The sequence below is a fragment of the Somniosus microcephalus genome, chromosome 31 (genome assembly GCF_052327205.1).
Source record: "Somniosus microcephalus isolate GS21.2 chromosome 31, FLI_Smic_1.0, whole genome shotgun sequence".
Classification (NCBI taxonomy): domain Eukaryota; kingdom Metazoa; phylum Chordata; class Chondrichthyes; order Squaliformes; family Somniosidae; genus Somniosus; species Somniosus microcephalus.
Window position 1 is genome coordinate 23,990,470 of NC_141017.1, and position 23,236 is coordinate 24,013,705.

Here is a 23,236-nt window from a genome sequence, read left to right on the forward strand (position 1 = left end):
CACACGCTCACACTCACTCTCACACTCACTCTCACACTCACTCTCACACTCACACTCACTCTCACACTCACTCTCACACTCACTCTCACACTCACTCTCACACGCACTCGCACTCGCACACGCTCACACTCACTCTCACACTCACTCTCACACTCACTCTCACACTCACTCTCACACTCACTCTCACTCTCACTCTCACTCGCACTCGCACACACTCACACTCACTCTCACTCTCACTCTCACACTCACTCTCACTCTCACACTCACTCTCACACTCACTCTCACACGCACTCGCACTCGCACACGCTCACACTCACTCTCACTCTCACACTCACTCTCACACTCACTCTCACACTCACTCTCACACTCACTCTCACACTCACTCTCACTCGCACACGCTCACACTCACTCTCACTCTCACACTCACTCTCACTCTCACTCTCACTCTCACTCTCACACGCACTCGCACACGCTCACACTCACTCTCACACTCACACTCACTCTCACACTCACTCTCACACTCACTCTCACACGCACTCGCACTCGCACACGCTCACACTCACTCTCACTCTCACACTCACTCTCACTCTCACACTCACTCTCACACTCACTCTCACTCTCACTCTCACACGCACTCGCACACGCTCACACTCACTCTCACACTCACACTCACTCTCACACTCACTCTCACACTCACTCTCACACGCACTCGCACTCGCACACGCTCACACTCACTCTCACACTCACTCTCACACTCACTCTCACACTCACTCTCACTCTCACTCTCACACGCACTCGCACTCGCACACACTCACACTCACTCTCACTCTCACTCTCACACTCACTCTCACTCTCACACTCACTCTCACACTCACTCTCACACGCACTCGCACTCGCACACGCTCACACTCACTCTCACTCTCACACTCACTCTCACACTCACTCTCACACTCACTCTCACACTCACTCTCACTCTCACTCTCACACGCACTCGCACACGCTCACACTCACTCTCACACTCACTCTCACACTCACTCTCACACTCACTCTCACTCTCACACGCACTCGCACTCGCACACGCTCACACTCACTCTCACACTCACTCTCACTCTCACTCTCACACTCACTCTCACACTCACTCTCACTCTCACACGCACTCGCACTCGCACTCGCTCACACTCACTCTCACACTCACTCTCACACTCACTCTCACTCTCACTCTCACACTCACTCTCACACTCACTCTCACTCTCACACGCACTCGCACTCGCACACGCTCACACTCACTCTCACACTCACTCTCACTCTCACTCTCACACTCACTCTCACACTCACTCTCACTCTCACTCTCACACGCACTCGCACACGCTCACACTCACTCTCACACTCACTCTCACTCTCACACTCACTCTCACTCTCACTCTCACTCGCACTCGCACACGCTCACACTCACACTCACTCTCACACTCACTCTCACACTCACTCTCACACTCACTCTCACTCTCACTCTCACTCGCACACGCTCACACTCACTCTCACACTCACTCTCACTCTCACACTCACTCTCACTCTCACTCTCACACGCACTCGCACTCGCACACGCTCACACTCACACTCACTCTCACTCGCACTCGCACGCGCTCGCACTCGCACTCGCTCGCGCTCACGCTCTCTCGCTCTCGCTCTCGCGCTCTCGCGCTCACTCGCACTCTCACTCACACTCACTCTCACTCGCACTCGCACGCGCTCACGCTCTCTCGCTCTCGCTCTCGCGCTCTCGCTCTCGCGCTCACTCGCACTCTCACTCGCACTCGCTCTCACTCACTCTCACTCGCACTCGCTCACGCTCACTCTCACACTCACTCTCACACGCACTCGCACACGCTCACACTCACTCTCACACTCACTCACTCGCACACTCGCACACTCTCACACTCACTCACTCTCACTCGCGCTCACTCTCACTCTCACACTCACTCTCACACTCACTCTCACACTCACTCTCACTCTCACACTCACTCTCACTCTCACTCTCACTCTCACTCTCACTCTCACACTCACTCTCACTCTCACTCTCACTCTCACACTCACTCTCACTCTCACTCTCACTCTCACTCTCACACTCACTCTCACACTCACTCTCACTCTCACTCTCACTCTCACACTCACTCTCACACTCACTCTCACTCTCACTCTCACACGCACTCGCACTCGCACACGCTCACACTCACTCACTCGCACTCGCACGCGCTCGCACTCGCACACGCTCACACTCACTCTCACTCGCACTCGCACGCGCTCGCACTCGCACGCGCTCGCACTCGCTCTCGCACTCGCACGCGCTCACGCTCACTCGCTCTCGCGCTCACTCGCACTCTCACTCGCACTCGCTCGCTCACTCGCTCTCGCTCACTCTCACACTCACTCTCACACTCACTCTCACACACACACTCACTCTCACACTCACTCTCACACTCACTCACACTCAAACACACACACTCACACAAACACACTCACTCGCACTCACACACTCACTCTCACACTCACTCACACTCAAACACACACACTCACACAAACACACTCACTCGCACTCACACACACTCACTCACACTCACGCTCACACTCACTCACACTCACTCTCACTCACTCTCACTCACACTCACTCTCACTCACACTCACTCTCACTCACACTCACTCTCACACACTCACACTCAAACACACACACACTCACTCTCACTCACACTCACTCGCACTCACACACTCACACTCACTCATACACTCACACTCTCACACACAAACACACTCACTCTCTCACTCACACTCACTCTCACACTCACTCTCACTCACTCTCACACTCACTCACACACACTCACACTCGCACTCGCACTCAGACACTCACACTCACTCAAACACTCACACTCACACACACTCACACTCGCACTCACTCACACACTCTCTCACACACTCAAACACGCACACTCACACACACTCGCACTCGCACTCACACTCACACCCAAACACACACTCACACACACTGACACTCGCACTCACACACACTCAAACTCACACGCTCACACTCAAACACACACGCTCACACTCACACTCAAACATACACACTCACACTCAAACACACACACTCACACTCAAACACACTCACACTCAAACACACACTCACTCACTCACACTCACTCAAACACACACGCTCACACTCACACACTCACACACACACTCACTCTCACACACACTCACGCTCACTCTCACACACACACACTCACTCTCACACACACACACACACTCGCACTCTCTCTCAGACACTCTCTCTCAGACTCAGTTCCACTCACTCTTTCACTCACACTCATGCACTCACTCAAAAACACTCACTCTCACACACACACACTCAAACACTCACATTCTCACACTCACAAACACACTCACTCTCACACTCACTCACACTCACTCTCACTCTCACACACACACTCACACACACACTCACTCATCTTCTCTCCCACTCACGTTCACACTCTCACACACTCGAAAAACCCACGCTCACTCTCTCGCTCACACTGACACACACTCACTCCCTCCTGCAGTCTCTCAGCCACGTACACTGGCAATGCCTGGTGAGTGTTTGTATTTAGTGAATTTCCAAGCCAACGAGCTGGACATGATTGCCCTCCCAGGGCACTGACTGTTGCCCCACTGAGAACTGAGCCAAGTTAAGAAGCTTGAGTGGCCGTTTCCCCCACAGGTGAATGAGTTTAAATACAGAGCGAGGCTTCAAGTATGCTTCAGCCCTTAGCGCTGAATCTCTGGCGAACACACAAGGATGAGAAAAGGCCATTAGGCCCATCACTGCTCGTACTCTGTGTTAGACTGTGTGACCTCATGCACCACTAATAAAACTAACTCCTGCAGAGGCCAATGTCCAGGTTAAATGCCCGTGCCTGACTTTCAGGGAAAGCACTGGGGAAGTTGGCCATCGAAAGAGCTGCAGGAAACCCCGGTTACCTGCGAAGCATCACTGGACAAACCTAAGCCCCACACACTGCAATAGACTGCGAGTCGATATTCGACCATGGGGAGCATCATGGTCAGGTCAATTATCCTCACCTGACGCCTGGCTGAAATGACCAATGAGTGACCGGGAGTGGGAACACCCCCCCCCCCCCGATGGATTTTATTTTACCTCCCTAAACAAGGGGTCATTGAAGTAAACACTAGCCTCTCGAAATGCCCCCAATTCAGAAAGAAAGATTTGGATTTATATAGTGCCTCAGAACATCCCAAAGCACTTTACAAACAATGAAGCACTTTTTGAAGTGTAGTCACTGTTGTAATGTAGGAAACGCGGCAGCCAGTTTTTTTTATTCATTTATGGGACGGGCAAGACCAGCATTTATTGCCCATCCCTAGTTGCCCTTGAGAAGGTGGTGGTGAGCCGCCTTCTTGAACCGCTGCAGTCCGTGTAGTGAAGGTACTCCCACAGTGCTGTTAGGGAGGGAGTTCCAGGATTTTGACCCAGTGATGATGAAGGAACGGCCAATATATTTCCAAGTCAGGATGGTGTGTGACTTGGAGGGGAACTTGGAGGTGGTGGTGTTCCCCATGCGCCTGCTGCCGTTGTCCTTGCACACAGCAAGCTCCCAGATAATCTGTTTTTGTAGTGGTGTTGATTGAGGGATAGATATTGGCCCAGGACACCGGGGATAACTCCCCCTGCTCTTCTTCGAAATAGTGCCGCGGGATCTTTTACATCCACCTGAGAGAGCAGACAGGGCCTCGGTTTAACATCGCATCCGACAGTGCGGCGCTCCCTCAGCACTGCACTGGAGTGTCAGCCTGCATTGTTGTGCTCAAGTCTCCGGAGTGGGACTTGAACCCACAACCTTCTGACTCAGAGGCGAGGGTGCTGCCCACTGAGCCACTGGCCCTTGCCAGATTGCATGACTCAGAGGCAGACTGTTTACGCACTAAACCGCTGAACGGTAAAAGCCTGCAAACCAGCATTCCTCTGTCCTGTAACCTAAATAAATATTCACCGTCACGCCCAAAGTAAAGGTTCGGAATGTTATCTCTCCCTCCCTTTGTTTAATCGTGTCGGCAGCGAGTTGAGCTGTGATTCTGATTCTGATCCAGATGCCTGCTTATCTTGGACTTTATTCAGAAGTATCACTGCCAATGTTCTCTTCTTCCTTTCAGCTCCCTCGTCTGTGACGGCCCTGTCCACCCACCATGCCTCTGCTTTCTAGTAGCTGAGCCCTTGTTGTCAAGGGGCCTTTTCCCATTCCCACCAAGGGCATCTGCTCACCATTAGCCTTTCCCAGTTTTGCCGCTTCGAAGGGACTGGGAGTACAAGCAACAACATTTATATAGCTCCTTGATAACATAGTAAAAGGTCCCCAAGGCGCTTCACAGGAGCGATTATCAAAACAAAATTTGACACCGAGCCACATAAGGAGAAATTAGGACAGGTGCTTGGTCAAGGAGGTCGGTTTTAAGGAGCGTCTTAAAGGAGGAAAGAGAGGTAGCGAGGCGGAGAGGTTTAGGCAGGGAATTCCCCAGCTTAGGGCCCAGGCAACAGAAGGCACGGCCACTGAAGGTCTGATTCCACAGGTGCTCCCTCACCCAAGAGGCCAAGTACTGAGTATGAGCAGGATATTTGACTGTGGATGGCTTCACAGCCAAGACCTTGCCCGATTTATACTTTACCAGCAGGAGTCATTAGATCAGGAGTGAGGAATCTGATTTTTATACCCCCCCCCCCCCCCGCCACTTCCGTGCCCCCACTCTTCCGAGTTGATGAAGCTGAGACCAATTGTAACCGCCCCCACCACCACCACTGGGACTGTCAGTCTGTGACTCAGTGGGTAGTACACTCAACTCTGAGTCAGAAGGTTGCGCGATCAAGCCCCACTCCAGAGACTTGAGCACATAATCTAGGCCGACCACTCCCAGTGCAGTACTGAGGGAGTGCCGCACTGCCGGAGGTGCTGTCTTTCAGAAGAGACGTTAAACCGAGGCCCCACCTGCTCTCTCAGGTGGATGTAAAAGATCTCGTGGTGCTATTTCCAAAAAGAGCTGGAGAGTTATCCCCGGTGTCCCGGCCAATATTTATCCCTCAACCAAAATCACTGAACTCGCCAAGGCTTCTTCGGCAGCACCTCCCAAACCCGTGACCTCTTCCACCTAGAAGGACAAGGGCAGCAGGCGCATGGGAACACCACCATGTTCCCCTCCAAGTCACACACCATCCTGACTTAGAAATATATCGCCAATCCTTCATCGTCGCTGGGTCAAAATCCTGGAACTCCCTCCCTACCAGCACTGTGGGAGTACCTTCACCACACGGATTGCAGCGGTTCAAGAAGGCGGCTCACCACCACCTTCTCGAGGACAACTAGGGATGGGCAATAAACGCTGGCCTTGCCAGCAATGCCCAGATCCCATGAACGAATAGAAAAAAAACGAAAACAGGTGATCTGGTCGTTTTCACATTGCTGTTTGTGGGAGCTTGCTGTGCGCAAATTGGCTGCCGCGTTTCCCACATTACGACAGTGACTACAGTCTAAAAAAGTGCTTCTTTGGCCGTGGAGAGCTTTGAGAGGTTGTGAGAGGCGCTATCACTGCTGCACTGGCTGAGATGGGATGACGGAGATTGCGCCTGGGGCCTTCTAGTCTATGGGAAAAGAGATGGGGCCGTGGGACTGATTGGATCGCACGGGCGCGATGGGCCTAATGGCCTCCTACTGTGCTGTATCACTCTATGTTTTTTGACCTATTACTATATGTTGGTGCAGCCATGAGATCCCAGTTGGTAAACTAAAAACACTGACCTATAAAGTTGTTCATCCTCCTGGGCCTATAGGGAAACCCAGTCAAGAGCCAGTCCCAGATGTTAGCTGAAATTTAAAAAAAAACGTTTAACTAAAGAAAGTATTTTTTGTTCTGGCCTGAAGATTTGCAAATGTTGAAAGCTCCTCTGATCCGCTCGGCCCAGGTCGGTTCGGTAATCGAGTTATTTGTTTACAAAGGACGGGCCCCAGCCGCACCTGAACTGTGCAAACACACACACACTGCTCCGGCAGGCCTGATGGGCAGTGAGTGCAGGAACTGATTGACCTACCCTTGTCACATTGCCAGGTGGGACGTGCAGTAATGCACACAGCAGACAAAACCTGCTCTCTCCTGTGCTCTCACTCGCAGGCTTCCCTTTAGATCCAAAACAAATGTATTTGCATCAGCAAAGAGGCACCAGGCTGCTGATCCCCTGCCCTTCACCCACACAGGCACCCACAGCAAGGGGGGAGAGGGGTGGGAGCAACCTGGTTACTTTCTGCCCCCCCCCCCGCCCCACTGCTGGGCTCTCCTCCGACATCTCGCTCAAGTGTCCTGTCCTTCACCCCTGAGCTTAATGAGTGTTGGTAGATGATTCACCCATGGCAGGCTTCTCCACCTGATCTGACCTCGTCCCCACCTGCTGGCTTCACACATGCAGTGGTGGTCACTAGTGACCAGGAGGGGGGAGCCCTGTTCTAGCCACATGGCTAGACAATGGCAGGGAGCCGTGTTCTATCCTCGCGTCCCAGGTCTAGACAATGTCCAGGGGGCCGTGTTCTATCCTCATGGCTAGACAATGTCCAGGGGGCCGTGTTCTATCCTCATGGCTAGACAATGTCCAGGGGGCCGTGTTCTATCCTCATGGCTAGACAATGTCCAGGGAGCCGTGTTCTATCCTCACGGCTAGACAATGTCCAGGGAGCCGTGTTCTATCCTCATGGCTAGACAATGTCCAGGGAGCCGTGTTCTATCCTCATGGCTAGACAATGTCCAGGGAGCCGTGTTCTATCATCACGGCTAGACAATGTCCAGGGGGTCGTGTTCTATCCTCATGGCTAGACAATGTCCAGGGAGCCGTGTTCTATCCTCATGGCTAGACAATGTCCAGGGGGCCGTGTACTATCCTCATGGCTAGACAATGTCCAGGGGGTCGTGTTCTATCCACATGGCTAGACAATGTCCAGGGGGCCGTGTACTATCCATGCGGCTAGACAATGTCCAGGGGGCTGTGTACTATCCATGCGGCTAGACAATGTCCAGGGGGCTGTGTACTATCCATGCGGCTAGACAATGTCCAGGGGGCTGTGTACTATCCATGCGGCTAGACAATGTCCAGGGGGTCGTGTTCTATCCTCACGGCTAGACAATGTCCAGGGGGCCGTGTACTATCCATGCGGCTAGAAGAAAGAAAGAAGCCAATTTGTGCACAGCAAGCTCGCACAAACAGCAATGTGATAATGACCAGATCATCTGTTTTTTGTTATGTTAGTTGAGAGATAAATATTGGCCAGGACACCGGGGAGAACTCCCCGGCTCTTCTTTGAACTAGTGCCCTGGGATCTTTTACCTCCACCCGAGAGAGCAGACAGGGCCTCGGTTTAACGTCTCATCCGAGAGAGGGATCGAGGAGCTGGGTTTGCAGGATCGAGGAGCTGGGTTTGCAGGATTGAGGAACTGGGTTTGCAGGATCGAGGAGCTGGGTTTGCAGGATCGAGGAGCTGGGTTTGCAGGATCGAGGAGCTGGGTTTGCAGGATCGAGGAGCTGGGTTTGCAGGATCGAGGAGCTGGGTTTGCAGGATCGAGGAGCTGGGTTTGCAGGATCGAGGAGCTGGGTTTGCAGGATTGAGGAGCTGGGTTTGCAGGATCGAGGAGCTGGGTTTGCAGGATCGAGGAGCTGGGTTTGCAGGATTGAGGAGTTGGGTTTGCAGGATCGAGGAGCTGGGTTTGCAGGATTGAGGAGCTGGGTTTGCAGGATCGAGGAGCTGGGTTTGCAGGATCGAGGAGCTGGGTTTGCAGGATCGAGGAGCTGGGTTTGCAGGATCGAGGAGCTGGGTTTGCAGGATCGAGGAGCTGGGTTTGCAGGATCGAGGAGCTGGGTTTGCAGGATCGAGGAGCTGGGTTTGCAGGATCGAGGAGCTGGGTTTGCAGGATCGAGGAGCTGGGTTTGCAGGATCGAGGAGCTGGGTTTGCAGGATCGAGGAGCTGGGTTTGCAGGATCGAGGAGCTGGGTTTGCAGGATTGAGGAGCTGGGTTTGCAGGATCGAAGAGCTGGGTTTGCAGGATCGAGGAGCTGGGTTTGCAGGATCGAGGAGCTGGGTTTGCAGGATCGAGGAGCTGGGTTTGCAGGATCGAGGAGCTGGGTTTGCAGGATCGAGGAGCTGGGTTTGCAGGATTGAAGAGCTGGGTTTGCAGGATCGAGGAGCTGGGTTTCCAGGATTGAGGAGCTGGGTTTGCAGGATTGAGGAGCTGGGTTTGCAGGATCGAGGAGCTGGGTTTGCAGGATTGAGGAGCTGGGTTTGCAGGGTCGAGGAGCTGGGTTTGCAGGATTGAGGAGCTGGGTTTGCAGGATTGAGGAGCTGGGTTTGCAGGATCGAGGAGCTGGGTTTGCAGGATCGAGGAGCTGGGTTTGCAGGATCGAGGAGCTGGGTTTGCAGGGTCGAGGAGCTGGGTTTGCAGGATCGAGGAGCTGGGTTTGCAGGATCGAGGAGCTGGGTTTGCAGGGTCGAGGAGCTGGGTTTGCAGGATCGAGGAGCTGGGTTTGCAGGATCGACGAGCTGGGTTTGCAGGATCGAGGAGCTGGGTTTGCAGGATCGAGGAGCTGGGTTTGCAGGATCGAGGAGCTGGGTTTGCAGGATCGAGGAGCTGGGTTTGCAGGATCGAGGAGCTGGGTTTGCAGGATCGAGGAGCTGGGTTTGCAGGATTGAGGAGCTGGGTTTGCAGGATTGAGGAGCTGGGTTTGCAGGATTGAGGAGCTGGGTTTGCAGGATTGAGGAGCTCGGTTTGCAGGATTGAGGAGCTGGGTTTGCAGGATCGAGGAGCTGGGTTTGCAGGGTTGAGGAGCTGGGTTTGCAGGGTGGAGGAGCTGGGTTTGCAGGATCGAGGAGCTGGGTTTGCAGGATCGAGGAGCTGGGTTTGCAGGATCGAGGAGCTGGGTTTGCAGGATTGAGGAGCTGGGTTTGCAGGGTTGAGGAGCTGGGTTTGCAGGGTTGAGGAGCTGGGTTTGCAGGATTGAGGAGCTGGGTTTGCAGGATCGAAGAGCTGGGTTTGCAGGACTGAGGAGCTGGGTTTGCAGGATCGAGGAGCTGGGTTTGCAGGATCGAGGAGCTGGGTTTGCAGGATCGAGGAGCTGGGTTTGCAGGATCGAGGAGCTGGGTTTGCAGGATCGAGGAGCTGGGTTTGCAGGATCGAGGAACTGGGTTTGCAGGATTGAGGAGCTGGGTTTGCAGGATTGACGAGCTGGGTTTGCAGGATCGAGGAACTGGGTTTGCAGGGTTGAGGAGCTGGGTTTGCAGGATTGAGGAGCTGGGTTTGCAGGATCGAGGAACTGGGTTTGCAGGATCGAGGAGCTGGGTTTGCAGGATTGAGGAGCTGGGTTTGCAGGATTGAGGAGCTGGGTTTGCAGGATTGAGGAGCTGGGTTTGCAGGATTGAGGAGCTGGGTTTGCAGGATTGAGGAGCTCGGTTTGCAGGATCGAGGAGCTGGGTTTGCAGGATCGAGGAGCTGGGTTTGCAGGATCGAGGAGCTGGGTTTGCAGGATCGAGGAGCTGGGTTTGCAGGATCGAAGAGCTGGGTTTGCAGGATCGAGGAGCTGGGTTTGCAGGGTTGAGGAGCTGGGTTTGCAGGGTTGAGGAGCTGGGTTTGCAGGATTGAGGAGCTGGGTTTGCAGGGTCGAGGAGCTGGGTTTGCAGGGTCGAGGAGCTGGGTTTGCAGGGTCGAGGAGCTGGGTTTGCAGGATCGAGGAGCTGGGTTTGCAGGATCGAGGAGCTGGGTTTGCAGGATCGAGGAGCTGGGTTTGCAGGATCGAGGAGCTGGGTTTGCAGGATCGAGGAGCTGGGTTTGCAGGATCGAGGAGCTGGGTTTGCAGGATCGAGGAGCTGGGTTTGCAGGGTCGAGGAGCTGGGTTTGCAGGATCGAAGAGCTGGGTTTGCAGGATCGAGGAGCTGGGTTTGCAGGATCGAGGAGCTGGGTTTGCAGGATCGAGGAGCTGGGTTTGCAGGATCGAGGAGCTGGGTTTGCAGGATCGAGGAGCTGGGTTTGCAGGATTGAGGAGCTGGGTTTGCAGGATCGAGGAGCTGGGTTTCCAGGATTGAGGAGCTGGGTTTGCAGGATTGAGGAGCTGGGTTTGCAGGGTCGAGGAGCTGGGTTTGCAGGATGGAGGAGCTGGGTTTGCAGGATTGAGGAGCTGGGTTTGCAGGATCGAGGAGCTGGGTTTGCAGGATCGAGGAGCTGGGTTTGCAGGATTGAGGAGCTGGGTTTGCAGGGTCGAGGAGCTGGGTTTGCAGGATCGAGGAGCTGGGTTTGCAGGATCGAGGAGCTGGGTTTGCAGGGTCGAGGAGCTGGGTTTGCAGGATCGAGGAGCTGGGTTTGCAGGATCGAGGAGCTGGGTTTGCAGGATCGAGGAGCTGGGTTTGCAGGATCGAGGAGCTGGGTTTGCAGGATCGAGGAACTGGGTTTGCAGGATCGAGGAGCTGGGTTTGCAGGATTGACGAGCTGGGTTTGCAGGATCGAGGAACTGGGTTTGCAGGGTTGAGGAGCTGGGTTTGCAGGATTGAGGAGCTGGGTTTGCAGGATCGAGGAACTGGGTTTGCAGGATCGAGGAGCTGGGTTTGCAGGATTGAGGAGCTGGGTTTGCAGGATTGAGGAGCTGGGTTTGCAGGATTGAGGAGCTGGGTTTGCAGGATTGAGGAGCTGGGTTTGCAGGATGGAGGAGCTCGGTTTGCAGGATCGAGGAGCTGGGTTTGCAGGATCGAGGAGCTGGGTTTGCAGGATCGAGGAGCTGGGTGATATACCTATCAATTCCTCCAATAAAAGGCGAAGAGTTACGAAGGTGACTAAAGGTTTTTATTGACTAAATAACAGCCCACTCTCGTGGGTGATCCGATCCAAGCAGGAGGAATACCAGCCAGTCGCTCACCTTTATACCTGGCCTGGTGGGTGGAGCCAAGGCGGAGTCGGCAGTGGTCATCCCAGGTATAGCAGTGTGGCAAGAGGCGACCTCGTACCGTGATACAATAGTGGTCAGTGATACAGTTATAACGAACAGTGGTGAACAGTGCTAACGATAGTGAACGTGGTTTACCACATTCACCCCTTGTTTAGAATTAAGTCCGGCGGGGTGAAGTGTACTACCAATTCTGGTAGGTCAGTCTGTCCGGAGGCTTCGTAAGCCTCTCCGATCGCCGCAGCGGTGGTGTTGCCTTATCCGGTGCTGGTGCCTTATCCGGTGTTGATGCTGGTGTTTGCGTGGTCGGCGAGGGCTCGTGGGGTTCCGGCATGCCGTCTACCTGGACTGAGGTTGGGGGGGGTGGTGGCGGTGTTTCCGGATCGGCTGAGGGTGCGAGGTCTCGTAGGGAGACAGTGTCCTCCCGCCCGTCTGGGTACGCCACGTAGGCGTACTGGGGGTTGGCGTGCAGGAGGTTCACCCTCTCGACCAGGGGGTCCGTTTTATGGGTCCTCACGTGTTTCCGCAGCCAGACCGGCCCCGGGGCGGTCAGCCAGGTTGGTAGAGTGGTTCCCGTAGTCGACTTCCTGGGGAAAACGAACATTCGTTCATGGGGGGTGGTGTTAGTGGCCGTGCAAAGTAATGACCGGATGGAGTGCAGCGCTGTCGGGAGGACTTCTTGCCAGCGGGAGGTTGGGAGGCCCTTAGACTTTAAGGCTAAGAGGACGGCCTTCCATACCGTCGCGTTCTCTCTTTCCACCTGACCGTTACCTCTGGGGTTGTAGCTGGTGGTCCTGCTTGCTGCAATACCTCTCTCTAGGAGGAATTGCCGGAGTTCCTCGCTCATGAAGGAGGAGCCCCGGTCGCTGTGTATATAGTTCGGGAACCCGAACAAGGCGAAGAGGGCATTCAGGCACTTAATGACCGTGCTACTGGTCATGTCGGGGCAGGGGAAGGCAAAGGGGAAACGGGAGTACTCATCAACGATGTTGAGGAAGTACACATTACGGTCAGAGGACGGGAGGGGCCCCTTAAAGTCGATGCTCAGGCGCTCGAAGGGGCGGGTGGCCTTGATCAGGCTTGCTCGGTCCGGCCTATAGAAGTGCGGTTTGCACTCCGCACAGGTCTGGCAGTTCCTGGTCATGGTCCTGACCTCCTCGATGGAGTAGGTCAGGTTGCGGGCCTTAATGAAATGGTAGAGTCTGGTGACTCCGGGGTGGCAGAGCTGGTCGTGGAGGGTCTGAAGCCTATCGATATGCGCGCTGGCGCATGTCATTCGTGAAAGGGCATCAGGGGATTCGTTCAGCTTGCCTGGCCGGTACAAGATCTCATAATCGTAGGTGGAGAGCTCGATTCTCCATCTCAAAATCTTGTCATTCTTGATTTTGCCCTTCAGCTTGTTATTAAACATGAAAGCCACCGAACGCTGGTCGGTGAGGAGGGTAAATCGTTTGCCTGCCAGGTAGTGCCTCCAGCGCCGTACTGCCTCCACGATCGCCTGGGCCTCTTTCTCGACCGACGAATGTCGGATCTCGGGGCCCTGTAGGGTCCTTGAGAAGAAGGCCACTGGCCTCCCCTCCTGGTTTAGGGTGGCGGCTAAGGCGAAGTCGGAGGCGTCGCTCTCCACCTGAAAGGGGATGGACTCGTCCACTGCGTGCATCGTGGCCTTGGCTATGTCTCCCTTAATGAGGGAGAAGGCCGCGCACGCCTCCTCCGTGAGGGGGAAGGAAGTGGCTTTCAGGAGGGGTCTGGCTTTGTCCGCGTAATTGGGTACCCATTGGGCATAGTAGGCGAAAAGCCCCAGGGTTCTCCTAAGTGCTTTAGGGCAGTGGGGGAGGGGTAGCTCCATGAGGGGGCGCATTCTTTCTGGGTCGGGGCCGATGATTCCGTTCTCCACTACGCAGCCGAGGATGGCAAGGCGCGTGGTGTTAAACACGCATTTCTCCTTATTGTAGGTGAGGTTCAGCCGTTGGGCCGTACGGAGGAATTTCTCCAGATTCGCGTCATGTTCCTGCTGGTCGCGGCCGCAGATAGTGACGTTATCTAGGTAGGGGAATGTAGCCTGCAGTTCGTTCTGGTCAACCATCTGGTCCATCTCCCTTTGGAAGACCGAGACCCCATTAGTGACACCGAAGGGGACCCTAAGGAAGTGGTATAGGCGCCCATTCGCCTCGAAGGCGGTATACTGGCGGTCCTCAGGGTGGATAGGGAGTTGGTGGTAGGCCGACTTCAGGTCGATGGTCGAGAATACTTTATACTGTGCAATCTGATTGACCATGTCAGATATGCGGGGGAGGGGGTATGCGTCCAGCTGGGTATATCTGTTTATGGTCTGGCTGTAGTCGATGACCAGGCGGTTTTTATCGCCGGTCTTTACGACTACGACCTGGGCACGCCAGGGGCTGCTGCTCCCCTCGATAATGCCCTCTTTCAGGAGGCGCCGCACCTCAGAGCTAATGAAGGCTCTGTCCCCGGCGCTATACCGCCTGCTTTTGGTAGCGACGGGTTTGCAGTCAGGGGTAAGGTTAGCAAACAGAGAGGGTGGCGGGACCTTGAGGGTGGAGAGGCTGCAGGTGTTACGCGGTGGGCGGTTTAACGTTTGCTGGTTGTTGACTGTGAGTGGGGGGAGGGGTCCACCGTATGCTAGGGTTACGCTTTGGAGGTGGGATTGGAAGTCCAGCCCTAGTAGGACGGCAGCGCAGAGATGGGGGAGGACGAGGAGTTTAAAGTTTTTATACTCCGTGCCCTTAACCGACAGGGTCACGACACAGTAGCCGCTGATGTCCGTGGCGTGGGACCTCGATGCCATCGAGATTCGGCTGCGCGTTGGTAGGACAGAGAGGGAGTAGTGGCTCACCGTGTCTGGGTGGATGAAGCTCTCCGTGCTTCCGCTGTCGAACAGGCAGGTCGTGGCGTGGCCGTTCACTTTGATGTCCATCATTGACTTGGACAGATGGTGCGGGCGGGCTTGGTCCAGGGTGACGGAAGCTAGTGTGTAGCTGAGCGAGTCGTTGTCATCTGCGGGCGAGGCGGTCGGGCGTGGTGAGTAAAATGGCGTCTCCCACGAGGTAGGGCCCCATGAGGCACTATTGGGGTCGGTTGCCTTAATCAAAGATGGCCGCCCCCATGACTCATGTGTGGGGATGCTGGCCTCAGTTGCCCTAAACAAAGATGGCCGCCCCCATGACTCATGTGTGGGGATGCTGGCCTCAGTTGCCCTAAACGAAGATGGCCGCCCCCATAGTTCGCATGCGGCACTGCTGGCCTCTGAGGATCCGCTCCTGCAGGCCTTGGAGAAGTGGCCTTTCTTCAGGCAGGTTCTACATATGGAGTTCTTGGCTGGGCAGCGCGACCTCGGGTGCTTCTCCTGGCCACAAAAAAAACAGCCGGCGGCCCGATCGCGGATGCCCGATGTCGGGGCCGGTGCCGGGGGTGGCGGGGCCGGTCGGGTCCGGGACGCCGACGCAGAGGTAGGTCCCGGGGGCGGCGCTGGGAAGGGTGCTGTGGTAGGGGTCGGGCCCGAGTCCCAGGGTCGCGAGCAGTACCTGGTGAATGCTTCCTGATCTTGGTGGGCCACTTCCAGGGAGATAGCGAGGGCTTCAGCTTTTTCCATGCTGAGGTCTTTAGCTTCCAGCAGTCTTTGCCGTGAGTACTCGGACCGTAGGCCTTTCAGGAATGCGTCGCGGATATTATCTTCAGTATTTTCGGCTGCCGACACCGATTTAAAGTCACAGTTCCTGGCGAGTGCATATAGCGCCTGTGAGAATTCGGCTACTGATTCTCCTGGCTGTTGCGGCCGTGATCTTAGGAGGTGCCTAGCGTACATGTAGTTTACCGGGGTCCGGTACTTCTGTTTCAGCAGGTTGATGGCGGTCTCGTAGGTAGTCATGTCCTCGATGAGAGTGTATACTCTCGGGCTCAGTTGTGCCTGCAGGACACTTAGTTTGGATGCCTGAGGGACGCTGGATTCTCTCAGGTATGATTCGAAGCAGACCAGCCAGTGTTTAAAGTCTGCGGCTGAGTTTGCTGCTCGTGGGTTCAGGTCCAGGTACGGCGGTCTGAGGGCTCGCAGCCAAGCTGGCTGGTGTGGCTGTGCTCCTGGGAGCTGCGCTGGTGGCTCCTCCGCCGGTTGTGACTCGTTGTCGGACATCATTAAATTTAGTCAATAAAATTGATATACCTATCAATTCCTCCAATAAAAGGCGAAGAGTTACGAAGGTGACTAAAGGTTTTTATTGACTAAATAACAGCCCACTCTCGTGGGTGATCCGATCCAAGCAGGAGGAATACCAGCCAGTCGCTCACCTTTATACCTGGCCTGGTGGGTGGAGCCAAGGCGGAGTCGGCAGTGGTCATCCCAGGTATAGCAGTGTGGCAAGAGGCGACCTCGTACCGTGATACAATAGTGGTCAGTGATACAGTTATAACGAACAGTGGTGAACAGTGCTAACGATAGTGAACGTGGTTTACCACACTGGGTTTGCAGGATCGAGGAGCTGGGTTTGCAGGATCGAGGAACTGGGTTTGCAGGATCGAAGAGCTGGGTTTGCAGGATCGAGGAGCTGGGTTTGCAGGGTTGAGGAGCTGGGTTTGCAGGGTTGAGGAGCTGGGTTTGCAGGTTTGAGGAGCTGGGTTTGCAGGGTCGAGGAGCTGGGTTTGCAGGGTCGAGGAGCTGGGTTTGCAGGATCGAGGAGCTGGGTTTGCAGGATTGAGGAGCTGGGTTTGCAGGGTTGAGGAACTGGGTTTGCAGGATCGAGGAGCTGGGTTTGCAGGATCGACGAGCTGGGTTTGCAGGATCGAGGAGCTGGGTTTGCAGGGTTGAGGAGCTGGGTTTGCAGGATTGACGAGCTGGGTTTGCAGGATTGAGGAGCTGGGTTTGCAGGATGGAGGAGCTGGGTTTGCAGGATCGAGGAGCTGGGTTTGCAGGATTGAGGAGCTGGGTTTGCAGGATTGAGGAGCTGGGTTTGCAGGATTGAGGAACTGGGTTTGCAGGATCGAGGAGCTGGGTTTGCAGGATTGACGAGCTGGGTTTGCAGGATCGAGGAGCTGGGTTTGCAGGGTTGAGGAGCTGGGTTTGCAGGATTGACGAGCTGGGTTTGCAGGATTGAGGAGCTGGGTTTGCAGGGTTGAGGAGCTGGGTTTGCAGGATTGACGAGCTGGGTTTGCAGGGTTGAGGAGCTGGGTTTGCAGGATTGACGAGCTGGGTTTGCAGGATTGAGGAGCTGGGTTTGCAGGATGGAGGAGCTGGGTTTGCAGGATCGAGGAGCTGGGTTTGCAGGATCGACGAGCTGGGTTTGCAGGATCGAGGAGCTGGGTTTGCAGGATCGAGGAGCTGGGTTTGCAGGATCGAGGAGCTGGGTTTGCAGGATCGAGGAGCTGGGTTTGCAGGATCGAGGAGCTGGGTTTGCAGGATCGAGGAGCTGGGTTTGCAGGATCGAGGAGCTGGGTTTGCAGGATCGAGGAGCTGGGTTTGCAGGATCGAGGAGCTGGGTTTGCAGGATCGAGGAGCTCGGTTTGCAGGATCGAGGAGCTGGGTTTGCAGGATCGAGGAGCTGGGTTTGCAGGATCGAGGAGCTGGGTTTGCAGGATCGAGGAGCTGGGTTTGCAGGGTCGAGGAGCTGGGTTTGCAGGATCGAGGAGCTGGGTTTGCAGGATCGAGGAGCTGGGTTTGCAGGATCGAGGAGCTGGGTTTGCAGGATTGAGGAGCTGGGTTTGCAGGGTTGAGGAGCTGGGTTTGCAGGATTGACGAGCTGGGTTTGCAGGATTGACGAGCTGGGTTTGCAGGATTGAGGAGCTGGGTTTGCAGGGTCTGGGGCAGTCCCAGAGCTTGGCTCCCCTCCTGATGCTCAATGCCGGACTCCCGATGACAACAGTGGAAGGAGCAGCAACATCGGGCCCAGAGTGGCGGGCATGAGGCGGAGTGGCGAAGGACTCGTTCACTGAGACACCAAACGAGGCAGCTCCACCCTCCGGGCCCCATTCCCTCTCTCGCCCCTCCCGCTGAGAAGCTGCCAGCTCACTGATTCCTGCCACGTTTTTTGCATTGAGCTGTTTGGGTTATTTTGATCCTGAGTATGAACTGCTTGAACCTTCAGACAGCACTTCTGCTAATGAAAGGCAGCCTGATGTTCAGATACGACTTGGCTCCGCGACAATTGCGGCTCTTATCTGACAATGGCTGGTTCGTTTTCTTTTCTTTGCCACTCAAGCAGGACCAGAGGAATGGCGTAACGTGAAAAAAAGTAAACTATTCCGCCGAGTTCACCCAGTGTCGGTCCGAACCCAGTGACATCGGGCTGGTGACATACCTGAGCAGTAACTGCAAACCGGTATCTGTGAACCATTGACAAACCAAGGCTCGGTCAGGCAACACGGTCAAACTTCTTTAACACGCACTCGATCCCTTTCTGCAATTGCACAAGACTTTGTTTACCACAGGTCTTGCTTCCTCCAAACCATCACTGTACCTGCCCTGGGAGTGTTTGATGGGACAGTGTAGAGCGAGCTTTACTCTGTATCTAACCCGTGCTGTACCTGCCCTGGGAGTGTTTGATGGGACAGTGTAGAGCGAGCTTTACTCTGTATCTAACCCGTGCTGTACCTGCCCTGGGGGTGTTTGACAGGACAGTGTAGAGGGAGCTTTACTCTGTATCTAACCCCGTGCTGTACCTGCCCCGGGAGTGTTTGATGGGGAAAGTGTAGAGGGAGCTTTACTCTGTATCTAACCTGTGCTGTACCTGCCCTGGGGGTGTTTGACAGGACAGTGTAGAGGGAGTTTTACTCTGTATCTAACCCGTGCTGTACCTGCCCTGGGGTTTTTGACAGGACAGTGTAGAGGGAGATTTACTCTGTATCTAACCCGTGCTGTACCTGCCCGGGGGGTGTTTGATGGGACAGTGTAGAGGCAGCTTTACTCTGTATCTAACCCGTGCTGTACCTGCCCTGGGAGTGTTTGATGGGACAGTGTAGAGGGAGCTTTACTCTGTATCTAACCCGTGCTGTACCTGCCCTGGGGGTGTTTGATGGGACAGTGTAGAGGGAGCTTTACTCTGTATCTAACCCGTGCTGTACCTGCCCTGGGAGTGTTTGATGGGACAGTGTAGAGGGAGCTTTACTCTGTATCTAACCCGTGCTGTACCTGCCCTGGGAGTGTTTGATGGGACAGTGTAGAGCGAGCTTTACTCTGTATCTAACCCGTGTTGTACCTGCCCTGGGTGTGTTTGATGGGACAGTGTAGAGCGAGCTTTACTCTGTATCTAACCTGTGCTGTACCTGCCCTGGGAGTGTTGGATGGGACAGTGTAGAGGGAGCTTTACTCTGTATCTAACCCGTGCTGTACCTGCCCTGGGAGTGTTTGATGGGACAGTGTAGAGGGAGCTTTGCTCTGTATCTAACCTGTGCTGTACCTGCCCTGGGAGTGTTTGATGGGACAGTGTAGAGAGAGCTTTACTCTGTATCTAACCCGTGCTGTACCTGCCCTGGGAGTGTTTGATGGGCCAGTGTACAGGGAGCTTTACTCTGTATCTAACCCATGCTGTACCTGCCCTGGGACTGTTTGATGGGACAGTGTGGAGGGAGCTTTACTCTGTATCTAACCCGTGTTGTACCTGCCCTGGGAGTGTTTGATGGGACAGTGTAGAGGAAGCTTTACTCTGTATCTAAACCGTGCTGTACCTGCCCTGGGAGTGTTTGATGGGACAGTGTAGAGGGAGCTTTACTCTGTATCTAACCCGTGCTGTACCTGTCCTGGGAGTGTTTGATGGGCCAGTGTAGAGGGAGCTTTAATATGGCCCTAAATGGGGGCTGCCTGTAGTCACAGAGGTTTAGAGAGGATGGCTCATTCACTTCGCACAATACCAATCCTCAAATTAATGAAGGAAATGGTGTCCATGCACAGACGATTAAAAGGTTTATCACAGCTCACTGGCAGGAGGCCAGATCCTATCTTCGGGACAGAAACATTAGGTACGGACTTGTAATTCTTCATAATACACTGGCTGATTAATATTATATTATAGGCTCCGAGATTGAACATGGTTAATGTTTGGCGGTTTGAGTATTAACTCTTCGACAGCACCTCCCAAACCCGCGACCTTTCCCACCTAGAAGGACAAGGGCAGCAGGCGCATGAGAAACACCACCACCTCCAAGTTCCCCTCCAAGTCACACTCCATCCTGACATGGAAGTATGTCGGCCGATCCTTCATCGTCGCTGGGTCAAAATCCTGGAACTCCCTCCCTAACAGCACTGTGGGAGTACCTTCACCACACGGACTGCAGCGGTTCAAGAAGGTGGCTCACCGACGCCTTCTCCAGGGCAATTAGGGATGGGCAATAAATGCTGGCCTTGCCAGCGACGCCCACATCCCATGAACGAATATAAAAAAAGGGCTGGATTGTGTTTTAAATACTATCCGTTTTCCTTTTCTTCCGCCCGCACCTTCTCCTCAGCAAACACCTTCACCATAAAGGCCTGGGTATTTGGAGCAGAGATAGAAGCGAGCGACCAGCAGTACTGTGGGTGACCAGCGGAGGGAGCTCACTCAGAGTGATGGGAGGGACCTGTGGGTCCATTTGATGGGCTCCGATGACAGGAACTCATCCCGCCCAACCCCCCTCCCGTTCTACTCAGATCACTTGGCCTCGGTATTAATGGAGAGGCGGGAAGGGTGCGGGGGGAGCCCAGTGGTGGGCGATGAACCCGGCAAGGCTGGGGATGTTAAGAATGTCAAGGCCTCATTTAAATAAAAGCATGTGCAGAGTCCCCGTGCGACACCCAGTCTGAGTGACTACCTGGCTGGGAGCGGGTAACTGACTCGCCTGGTTTGGGCCAGGTGGGGACAGTTAAAATCGCGTGCGGTAGTGGGGACCTGGTGTCTCTCAATGGTCTTGTTTACCAGCTCCTCCTGAACCTGCTAACACCATCTGTCCCCGACTGTGTGGCCGCTCTCCTCCCTCTCCCGAGATAAACCTCGCCGCCTGTGTGTTACTCGGGCCAGTGCAGCTTGCCCAACTGTTGTACAAGCAACAGTAACAGGCGTCAGCGCCTGTCTCTGACCTACACTGGCTCCTGGTTAAGCAACGCCTCAATTTCAAAATTCTCATCCTTGTTTTCAAATCCCTCCACGGACTCGCCCCTCCCTATCTCTGTAATCTCCTCCAGCCCCACCAGCCCACCCCGAGATATCTGCACTCCTCTAATTCTGCCCTCTTGAGCATCCCTGATTATAATTGCTCAACTTTGGTGGCCGTGCCTTCAGCTGCCGAGGCCCTAAGCTCTGGAATTCCCTCCCTAAACCTCTCCGCCTCACTACCTCTCTTTCCTCCTTTAAGACGCTCCTTAAAACCAACCTCTTTGACCAAGCCTGTCCTAATATCTCCTTATGTAGCTCGGTGTCAAATTTTGTTTCATAGTATTCCTGTGAAGCGCCTTGGGATGTTTTACTACGTTAAAGGCGCTATATAAATGCAAGTTGTGTTTGTTGCATTGACTGTTCCTTGCTTGTGTCTTGAGTGACTGAATGTGAACTGGTACAGCAGGGAGAGCAAGCGGTGCTGCTGCAATTGTCCTCAATAGCCCTGGGCTACTGAAGGGAGGAAGGAAGTTAGGCAGGAATCCTGCTCCTGGTGGCTGTCCAGTGAACCCCTTAATGCTGAATCTAGAAGGACCTGGGTTCATTAAGAAAAGCCAGCAGGGATTAGTAAGAGGCAAGTCAAGCGTAACAACTGTTAATAGAATTCTTTGGGGAGATCACAGAGTGTCTTGATAAAGGAAATGCAGCGGATGGTGTGTATATGGATATTCAAGAGGTCTTTGATAAAGTGCCACATGGGAGGCTGGTTGATAAAATGTAGGCACGTGGTGTTAAAGGGAATGTGGCAGCGCGGACGGGAACAACAACTTGTATTTATATAACGCCTTTAACAGACTAAAACATCCCAAGGCGCATCAGAGGAGCGTTATGAAACAAAATTTGACACTGAGCCAATGAAGGAGGCAGGTGGCCAAATGCTTGGTCAAAGAGGTAGGTTTTAAGGAGGAGAGAGTAGGAACGCTGAAGAGGTTTAAGGAGGGAATTCCAGAGCTTAGACGGCCGAAGGCACGGCCACCACTGGAGGGGTGAAGGAAATCAGGCATGTACAAGAGGCCAGAATTGGAGGAGCGTAGAGATTTCGCGGGGGTTGTGGGGCTGGAGGAAGTTACAGAGATAGGGAGGGGCGAGGAGGGATTTGAAAACAAGGATGAGAATTTTGAAATCGAGGCGCTGCTTAACCGGGAGCCAATGTAGGTCAGCGAGCACAGGGGGTAATGGGTGAACGGGACTTGGTGCGAGTTAGGACACGAAGTTAGGAAGTTGGATAAAGGACAGGAAACAGAGCAGTGGTTAATGGATGTTCCGACTGGAGGTTAGCTCAGACATAGACCTCTATCCTTAACACGCAGTCAGACCTGGTGCCCTGGGGACAGTTGTGCTCACAGGCCCTGGGCCTCTGCTCGAGCCCCGTTCTCTCAGCTGCCTGACAGCAACATTCAAACTCCATCGACTGCATCTGCCGTTCATTGTCCCAGACAGCAGCAGCCCCAGGATTTCTCGCCCTGTACAATGCTGCCCCCTGGTGTTAGACAAGGTTTCTGCATCGCCTCGGCCGCGTGGCAGACGTACCTGGTGAAGCCGAGATTCCCTCGCTCCGATTACTTCCCCCAGGTTTCTCCTGTTCTTCTCCTTGACCCGGGGTATGAATCTGTCGCCGTCGACCTCAACCCCATCCCCCCCCTGATCCCAGCAGGAGGCCACTGGATAGAAATCGGGAGCAGAGACCGCAAGACATCTTTCTCCAATCCAGTCCAACTGTAGCAGCGCCCCCTGCAATCAGACCTGGGACAATCCCGGCCTGATTAGCTCAGAGCCTCCGAAACAGATGCCCCACCCCCTGAGCCATGGTGACGGGGGGGTGCGAGGGGCAGCCGCACTCCCTTTCTAAAGTATTTTATATCCTCTCCCCTCCTTCCTTGATCTAGTTAGAAACATAGAAGATAGGAGCAGGAGTAGGCCATTCGGCCCCTCGAGCCTGCTCTGCCATTCAATGAGATCATGGCTGATCATCCAAATTCAGTACCCTGTCCCTGCTTTCTCCCCATATCCCTTGATCCCTTTAGCCTTAAGAAATATATCCAACTCCTTCTTGAATATATTTAATGAATTGGCCTCTACTGCCTTGTGTGGTAGAGAATTCCAC

The 23,236-nt window shown here is 54.4% G+C and overlaps 1 protein-coding gene across 3 annotated transcripts in view; it reads right to left on the reverse strand.

Moving 5' to 3' along the window:
* Positions 1–22,934, reverse strand: part of LOC147097648 (uncharacterized) — a 128,197-nt gene extending 105,263 nt beyond the window's left edge. Inside the window, exon 1 of one of the 3 annotated variants that reach the window (XR_015074324.1) lies at positions 22,663–22,934. The gene's annotated coding sequence lies outside the window, so the exon portion shown is untranslated. The remainder of the gene's footprint in view (positions 1–22,662) is intronic. The other 2 variants (XR_015074325.1, XM_085971638.1) reach the window with 2 other exon arrangements.
* Positions 22,935–23,236: the final 302 nt, after the last annotated feature.